Here is a 9,104-nt window from a genome sequence, read left to right on the forward strand (position 1 = left end):
CGGGCTAATTAAATCCCACCGTGGGGTTTCCAAGTGTCAGTGATAATACCAGAGGGTCGCGGGCGGTCTCACCCCTGGGTTGCTCCCCTTGTGCAGGCAGGAGGGTGCAGCACCCACCCAGCCCCCAGGTGCCCAGAAATCAGCAGCATTTCCCCAACATCCCAGGGACAGCCTCAGCTCCTCGCCTTCAGCCACTGCCAGCTTCTATAAAAAGTGTTTAATCTGCTTCTGCTGGGAGCTCGGGTGGCTTTGCAGCTCTGGGAACAGGGGGCGAGCAGCTGCCTGCCTCTGGCCCCGGCTGTCGCCATCCCGTTTGCCGTGTCTGCGAGACTTCAGGCTGGCATTTCAATAATTTACTTATACATCTTACCTTCCCCATTTTTAGCCACGTCTGCCAACTTGTGCTACAGTCGTTGTGTCCTTTCTGTGACAGATCGGTTTGGACAAGGAAGGAAAAAGGTTGAGCTTAATGGTGCGCTTTAATTGGCTTTTCATTATGGAAGCTCGGATGTCTCTGCAGCAAAGTGCAGTTAGAAATCAGTAACAGATGGGGACCAGGCTGCCAGCTCCTCCCGAAATGTGGGAGTTGCTGAGGTTCAGGGTTTTGGTTTGGTGTCAGCACCACGGGAGGGTTTTCTAGGATTGTCTCTGGCAAGGAAGACACAAACCAGCATCACCACCAGTGACTCCAGGATGATGGAAATATGGCACAGGAGCTCCTTTCCCATCCCGGTGCAGTTTTTGTTAGCGGTAACACGCACAGACACTGATCCCATTTCACCATCTGGAGTCAGGGACTGGACGGACACCTTGAAAGTGCTCATCCCCAAAGCAGGGACACCTCACACCACCTTTTCTCCGTGACCTCTTTCAAGCTGGCAAATTCAAATCATGATGTTGGACCACAGCCCTCCCTAAATTTTTGGCAAGTGCTGTCCGAGCTTGTTCCACGGGGAAGGATGCTGAAGCAGGCTCGGGAGTATTTCACCACGTTTTTGGTTTTAAGGAATTGTTGCCCATGGGAAGAGGGTTTTTCTCTGCCTTGCCCTCCCCGAGGTTGTTCAGGAGGATTTTCTCCCCCAAATTCTCCAGCCCAGCCCCTGCCAGCTCTGCCTTTTGCTCAAGCAGCAACCGTGGCCTTTGCCTTATCGCAGCATCGCTCCCATGTAGGCACTCGGGTGCTCTGCAGAAACAAACATCCCATCCGCTGTGTTTCTAGGATGCGCATCACCCAGCGAGCTGGAAACAGCCCGTGCTATAAAACTTCCCACGTACGCTCAGATTTCCACGCGCCGAGGATGTTTTTAGGTGTTACCCAGTATGCCCCGAGCTTGCATCCCACAGCAGAGAGACGCCATAAGACGAAAAAGACCCGAAGTCTCGACCGAGGTGGATGGCAGGTGGGCTGCGGGAGGCAGCTACGTGAGCCTGGCTGCGGGCAGGCTGTTCCTTGGGCTCTGCCAACGCGGTGCCCCGGGGTGAGGATGCCATCTGGCTCGGCAGAGCAGCAGCCTGAGGACGCTGGGTGCGGAGGGAAAGGAGGGATCTGCTTCAGCACATGCCTGTTTCACAGCCAGGTTTTCTGCAAAGCGTACCGGCAGGCTGCCCGCTGCATCCCGGCTTGGGGATGGGGCCGTACGAGGGTGGGGGAGCACAAGGAAAAGCAAGGCACTCTGAAATGTGGGTCTGGAAACAACACGGTGCTGCCCTTTTGGGGAGGGAGCTGTTGTGACTCTCCCCAGACTGCTGGAGTTTCCTGCTGGCCGCCCATGCCGAGCAGCAGGACACAGCAGCAAGCTCAGGGTACCCCGGAGCAACCTCTTGTCCCCTGTACCCTCCTGTACTCTGCTCTTCTCAGCTCAGAGAAATCCCCTCCTCCCAGCTTAGACGTGTTTTTGGTCCTGTGTTAATGCTGAAGATGAGAAAAAAAAAAAAATCCCATAGGCTCAACATGGTGTGCGGACACCCTGCGAATCACGGAAGGACGATAGGAGCACACGTGTCACTGCAAAGACACGTCCGTGATGACGAAGTTCCTGCCCACAGCTCCGTCAGGCTTGTGATGAGCGTGAGGCATTCTTCCCCTTCTGATGCAGGACTTTTTTTTGTTTTGTTTTGTTTTTTTCTTTTTTTTTTTTTTTTTCTTTCTTTTTTTGCACGTACTGTCAGCGTGAACAGACCTTCAGGTATTTGGTTATGAACAAGACTTGTGATGGCCGCAGCAGCTCGGGACCAGATTTCCAGCAGGTGTAGATCAGCCTTTCCACCAACATTTCCCATCCTGTGCTGCTGGAGGCAGCAGGGCTCGCTGGTTTATGCCTCCTTTCTAGGCTCAGCAGCAGTTTCCAGAACTCGGAGGAGTTCTGGACAATCACACCTGAGTTTTGCACCATGGCCGTGGTTTATGTGCATTGTTTTTATCCTCCCGGTACCATGCAGCAGAAGGAAACCCCAAACCACCCGGCCCTTCCATGCCTGTGCTTCAACCCCTGGGCAATGCTTCCTCCTATAGGCTGTTGTGTTAATTTTCAGCGTTAAAAATTGAGCCTTGCTTGCAGCACGCACAGCACAGGCACTATTGTCACAGCCTGTACGATGCCCTTAAAGCCAAGGGAAAGGATAAGGTGCATGGGACCATGACAGCACCGCCCATCATAGCACAGCTGTGACGAGGAAATAAATAATGATGGACAGAACTTGGTTAAATTCTCCCCAGCTGGACCCAGAAGGGGCTGAGCCCACCAGGCTCAGGGCACCACATCTCCTGGGGGTGGGCTTCCCATCGTGTGGCACTCCCCGATGCAGCTCAGGGCTTTGGGGAGCAGGGGTGGGCAGGAGACGGGCTCTGGGCATGACGGAGGCGTTTTGTCTGCTCAGCTCACCCAAACCTCATTGCTGTTTTCATTCACTCTTTTCCCACCCGAGCATTACCTTGCTCCCCTCGGAGCAAAATGCCACTTAGGAGCTGTTTTACGAGTGGGTTTAACTAGCGCCTAAAGCATCCACAAAGCGATCTGCTGGAAATCTGAACGTATTTGTTCCTGGCATCCGAGTACCTGCCACCGTGTTTCCATAGCGAGCACAGTGCCAGCAGTGGTCATGCCTCTGCTAGAACAGGTGACTCAGGCTTTGCCCTCGCATCACCTGCCTGAAACGCTCGGCTGCCAGCCCTGCCACGTTTTTAGCTTAAATTATTACCAGAAACGGCGCCATGGCAATGCTAGGCAACCCGCACACCAGCACCTCTGCAAAAAGCCTCTACAAATAATGATGGTGGTTAACAATTTCTATCAAAAAAATGTCAAAACATGGGTCAGTGACCTCCTCTCCCTTTGCAAAGGAGAAAGTGGCATTTACAGACCGAGGTCCCACGGGCAGCCTGCGGGACAGGTGAGAGGGCTCGGGGGACAGGCTGCCACCAAACTGCCATCGCCTCTCCTGCACCTGCAAGGGGCCCTCTCCACAGCTCTGGGCAGCATCAGTTTGTCCTTTCTTTTTTCCTTCCCTCCTGAGCATCAAAAGTGTCTTTGTCCACACTCTCGATATTTAAGGGAGCTTGAGGAGGAACATGCTGGATCACGTCCCCCTCTGGAGGGATGAATGCATCAGGCGCTGGGCCAAAAGCACAACAGCTGCTAAAGCCACAGGACCGTGGCTGTGGAAGCATGATAAAATGCTGAACAGGCATAAAATTGGAGGCAGGAATTTAAAGAAGCTCGCTGTGATTACCCAGTAACACATCTGTCTGGAGCATATGGCTCTACCCTCCACCAACATTTTGCTAGTGGCCTTGCTCTGCCCCGTGCCTCCTCTCCCTCACCTAAAGCCACTTTCACCTCCCATACAAGAATTAATCTCTGCTATGGGGTAACTGCAACCCAAATTGCCAGCTGGGATCGCTGTCCTCATCCTGCAGTCCTGAGGACCCAAGTCAGAGAGGCGAGCGGTGTCCCCAAGGTGACAGGAGGAGTGGCAATGACCGAGGAGGTAACGTCCTGCAACGAGAGCATCGCTCTCAGCAGTGCTGCAGTTTGGCGCTGAGCAGAAGCCAAGACGCCTTGGAGTTTTTCCATGCACAAAATATGAGATCTCCTCGGCCTGAGCGGTTCAGTCCTTGATGTGAATTCAGTTCTGCAGGTGTGTGTCTCTTTGTTGTATGTAAACCGCCGTGGGGCCAGCTGCGTTAGGGTGGGACATGCTGCCTTTGAGCAGTTATTCTGTGTTGAGGTGAAGACAGCTTCACCAGGGAGATGTCCCTCAAAACTGCCGTCCTGACAAAAAGTTCTGATGCCCATGACTCAGGATTTCCATTTTCTTGGAGAACTCCCAGCCACCTCTGCTAGTGGCACAGTCAGGAAATGGACCAGGGCCACCACCTGAGCCACAAGGCTCTCCTCCCCTCATCCTTTACCCTTCATTACCTCCTCTCTCATAAAGCTCGTCCCTTGCTGCCAATAAAGGCTTGGCATCGTGTCTCACCCACAGCAACGCCGATTTAGAAGCAACTGGATTTAGAAACCAAGGACAGAGGGGCCATCCTCTGCGGAGTGACACGGTTTATTGCCCTCTGGCACTGCACGGACCTCCTGTCAGCAAAAGGGCAACCAGATCTGTCACCGCTGGATGCCACATTCATGAGCAGAACCTGTCAAAGGGCTGGTTTCCTCTCATGTTTTCCTCTCAGCTGCTGCAGGTGCTGTTTATGGGAGTTTAGTGCTGCTGCAAAGACAGGGGCTTGCAGTTTATCTTCCCCAAAGGCACGGTGTGGTCAGGGTGCCAGCATCCTGCTCGCCGTGCAGCCCTGGTCTCCAGCTGCCCGTGCGCCCACCCAGGGCATCACCCACCACGAAGGGTGCCTGGTACAGCCCCAGGAAGCAAAGAGAAGGGAATCAATCATCCGAGGTGGTGCACGGACGGGTTAACCTGTGGCTGTTTGGCAGTGTTACAGGTCGCTGAGAGGAGGAGGAGGCTCTCCTGCGAGCCGTGCTCCCAGCTGCCATCCTGCAGGATGCAAGGTGAGTTGTGCTGTGAGCTCCATTCCCTGCTTGGACTCACGTGCTTTATTGTTTGTGTTGACTTGAGGGAAGAGATAAAAGGAAAAGTGGGCCCATAAACTAAGGATGGGCATTTCTGTCCCGCTGCCAGCAGCAATCCATAGCAGTGCTCGCTGTGCTGGAGATGAATGAGGAGGTTTGGAGGCCCAGGAGCAGGCAGAGCTTTCCCAGCAGAGCTGGGCAGCACCCTCTAGTGGGATCTGTGCCGTGTCCAGCTCTCGGCGAGCATCCCCTAAAAGCAGAGATGCAGAGGGAGGGTGGGGATGTGCAGTCCTTTCTGCTGCTCGTGACTTTAGGGTCTGCTGAAATCAGCAGGGGATGCTCACACAGAAAGGTGAAGGTCCCTCTGGGAGAGCACTGGCGATGCTGAATGGGCTGGTCTATGGATTGCAGAGCAAAAATCACCTCCCACACCATCCTGGCTGAGTCCTCATCCCCTGTATGCCTTGTGGGGAAGCAGAGCTGTTGCCCTGTCCTGCCTCCTGGATTCTCCAAGCACCTCAGGACATGCCTAGGGTTTGCTCACCATTTCCCAAACTGGTTAGGGTCGGGGTCCTGCTGCTCTGCGGTGAACACTCTGAAAAGCTGCAGCCAGATAGGCCCCACATCTTCACCCTGGGTTTCTTTACATCCCATTTCCTTTCTCTTAGTGAGCTGAAGGGAAGGTTTCCCAGCTCTCAGAGCGATCTCCACACCTCGAGCACTACACGGCCAGAGCAGGAGCAGAGCAGAGCGCTGTGGGGTGGCTCCAGGGCGGTCTGGGACGTGGAGAGGCTCTGAGACCCCGAGCAGAGCAGAGATGCTCGGCAAGAAGTGAAGCAGGAGAAGCTGTGACAAAGCCCATGAGTCAAGCAAGAAGCCTGGAGGAATCCAAAATCACCCTATGAGAATTTCCTATTAAATAATAGGAAAAATAACCCCCTTCTCTTCCCCATAACAAACCAGTGATTCTTTTGACCTGATTTATTTCCTCCATCAGCAGCAAATGCTGGATGCTCTCTTGGTACCGTGGCTCTATTAGTGCTGGAGTGGTACATGCGTCGATGCGATCCTCCAGATAAGATGCTGCCCATGCCTGGATGACGGCCACCGAGTCCAGCCCTCCCGGGTTATCTTTAGATAAACCCAGATTGGTTTTTGTAAACTGTGGAGCCATTTGGCTGACCCGGATCCTAAGGCAGTGACTTACTTCCCCAGGGCAATTATATCTGGCCTGAGAAGACGTCGCTTTGTGCTTTTTAATGCTCTGCCTCCTGGTTCACACACTGCCCTTTTGTTCCCGAGCTCCACCTGAGCATTGCCGCCGCATCGACCGACAAATAACTTCTGGAGGTTTTATGGGATATAGAACAGAACAAATGGCCTCCCCTAAAATATTTCCTTTCTTTCATAAATCTTGATTATGCTGCTATATCCTTTCTAGACATATGAAACTGCTCTGAACCCAGCTAAAATTGCTAAATTGCTGCCTTTTTTTTTTTTTTTTCTTTACCCCACATATAATCCCTTTAGGGGGAAGAGCACAGGACAAAGCTGCATCATGCACATGGCATGTTCACAGGCTCCACCTGGAAGCTACCATGAGTGTGGGTCTCTCTGCAGCCCTGGTCCTCCCCCAGCATCTGGTGAGACCAGCAGCAAGATGTGGAGGAGACACCGAGCTCATACCTCTGAGAACATCAGATGAAATCACGGGGAGCCTTTGTGCTGACCCCATTTGGGCCCTTGGAGTAACATTACATCTCTTTAGTGTGGTTCCACCTGACACAGCCTGGCGTAGGGCATTCCTCAGCCTTTCTACTTGTTTTTGCTGATTTCACCCAAGAAAATGGAGAGGGATCATTCTCAGAGCCCAAACACAGCATATGGCCCATAGTACAAAGTTGTGAGTGGGGAAGGAAGAAGGAAGAAGGAAAACGCCAGCCCTCCCGTTGGTCCAGCTCCAGCACAGTGCCTAGATTTATCGCTGTGCCCAGGAAAGCAAACAGAGGGCAAAAGACAAACAGACACCTTGATTTACCAGTGAGATTAAGAGCGTGTTGGCGGAACAAGAGAGTCTCTATAAAAAATGAAAGAAGAGCGGGCGGGTAGAAAAAGCAGTGAAGATGAAACTCAGTGAGTTATCTGGGGCATGTAAGAAAACCATCGGCCCAGCAAAAATGTGAGAGGAGAGCACAGGAGGTGAAAACAGTGGGGAAAAACGAGGCATTATGTTTTATTAATTCTACTGTTTTACATCTAAATAGCATCTCCTCGCGAAGAAGATGGAGAGTGACACGCATGCCTCTCTGTATGATGTGGTTACCCAAGTGGCCCTGAGTCTGGGTGTGGAGGCCATCAGGTAGGGGACAAGCAGATGTCCCCTTGTCTCAGGCTGTGGGGATTCAGTTTTCTTCTGAGGACCACCCAATGGTCCACAGCAAGCCCTTCCTGGGAAGCCCAGGTTGCCACCCGTTTTATAGGGGCAATGCAAGAGCCATCCATTAAACCTTGAAAATACGCTGGGAATGCAGGCTGTCTAACCCCGAAAAATAAGATTCGGCATCAAATGATGACTACAGATCCCCGCAGCAGAAAATTAAATAGCTTAAATTCTCTGCTGTGCCCTGCGGCAGAAACAGCTTTCTGTTCCCTCGTTTGGGAAGGAAGAGGAAAGGAAACTACTGCAGATTGCTAATCTTGGTCACAGAGCAGCAATCAGACACTTCAAGTCGTGTCTGTTTTTGAATCCTTGAGTGTGAATGTTAAAATAACCAAGTTATTGCTGCATTCGGAATTGGCTGGAAAAATTAATGCAAGGCACGCTGTATTTCCACACTTGCCTTTCCCTTTTCTTTATTAGCTCACCTGGACACGCAGTTTCCTAATTTCTCTTTGCATGAAAATTGTTTAAATACTCCCTGTTTTTTTTTGAAAGTAATTCTCTAGGATGAAGAGTCTGCAGCAATTGAGATTAATTGCCCATTTGCATCGCTCGTACAGCTGTTTCATCCCGCTTGCAGATGCGGGCAGGGAAATGCCTGCCAGCAAGGCTCGGCGTTTCTGAGGTTTGTTTGCTTTTGCTTCCCCAGCCTTCAGAAAGCTCGCTGTATTCTCTGCTTAAAATACAGGCTTTGATACCCCGCTGCCTACATCAGACGTGAGGCTCCGGGGGAATATTCCCGGGGAATGCTCTGTCTGGGCGCTAGTGCTACGGAGCTCAGACTGCAGAGCTACAGAGCAGCTTTCTGCAGGCTGCTGGCACTGCCTGGGTAAAGCCAGCAGTCCTTTGCTAATTCCTTCTGTCCTGCATTACTCCTGGATTTTTTTCAGTCAAGCAGGAGGGTCTAAAGCACCTCTGTATGTCTGGGGCTTGTGTGCCAGGCTGGCACCTCAGGATTCTCTAAGCATTAATCAAGGCAGGCATTTACCCCCTTGAACCCTATGCGAGGTCCACAAATAATAACAAAGATGTGCACCGCAGGCTGGAAGAGAAGAGAATCCACTTGGTGAGTGAGAAGAGGTTAAGAAGAGCGAGTTTATGGAAATAATACAAAAATCATGAATAGAAGCCCTGGCGTAGCATCTTTACTGTCCCGCAGTAAATGATACTGTGCTAATGCAGTCCTGCTGTGCGGTGCGATCGTATTTTTCTCTCTTCCAGAATGCTTGCCCCGTCTAATTTACCCTCCAGAGTGCACATAATGTCCTTGAAGCTCACAAATTAAGTAAGCTGTTTTTCCAAGGCACCGAACCCAGCAGGCGTGCAGCAGCTACAGCTTTACTCCGTCATGTTTGGCACCCAGACATTAACACAGACACCTCTGAGTCCAGCACAGCCTCAGTTACCTCGCCAGCATTCCCACCATAAGATGCTGGAGAAGGGGAAATGACCACAGGTCACAGTGGGATGGGATTTGCAGCCACCCTGTTCTTGCCAGCACCTGGTAAATGTCTCAGTGAAGCCAGCGCCGCTTCCCAATGACTTGCTCTTTTATGCTGAGCTCTCCTGAAGGATGGCACGGGGTATGTTAAAACACATAAACTGGTGCAGTGGTTTGGGACAGAGCT

This window comes from Anas acuta, chromosome 13 (assembly GCF_963932015.1).
Source record: "Anas acuta chromosome 13, bAnaAcu1.1, whole genome shotgun sequence".
NCBI classification, from domain to species: Eukaryota; Metazoa; Chordata; class Aves; order Anseriformes; family Anatidae; genus Anas; species Anas acuta.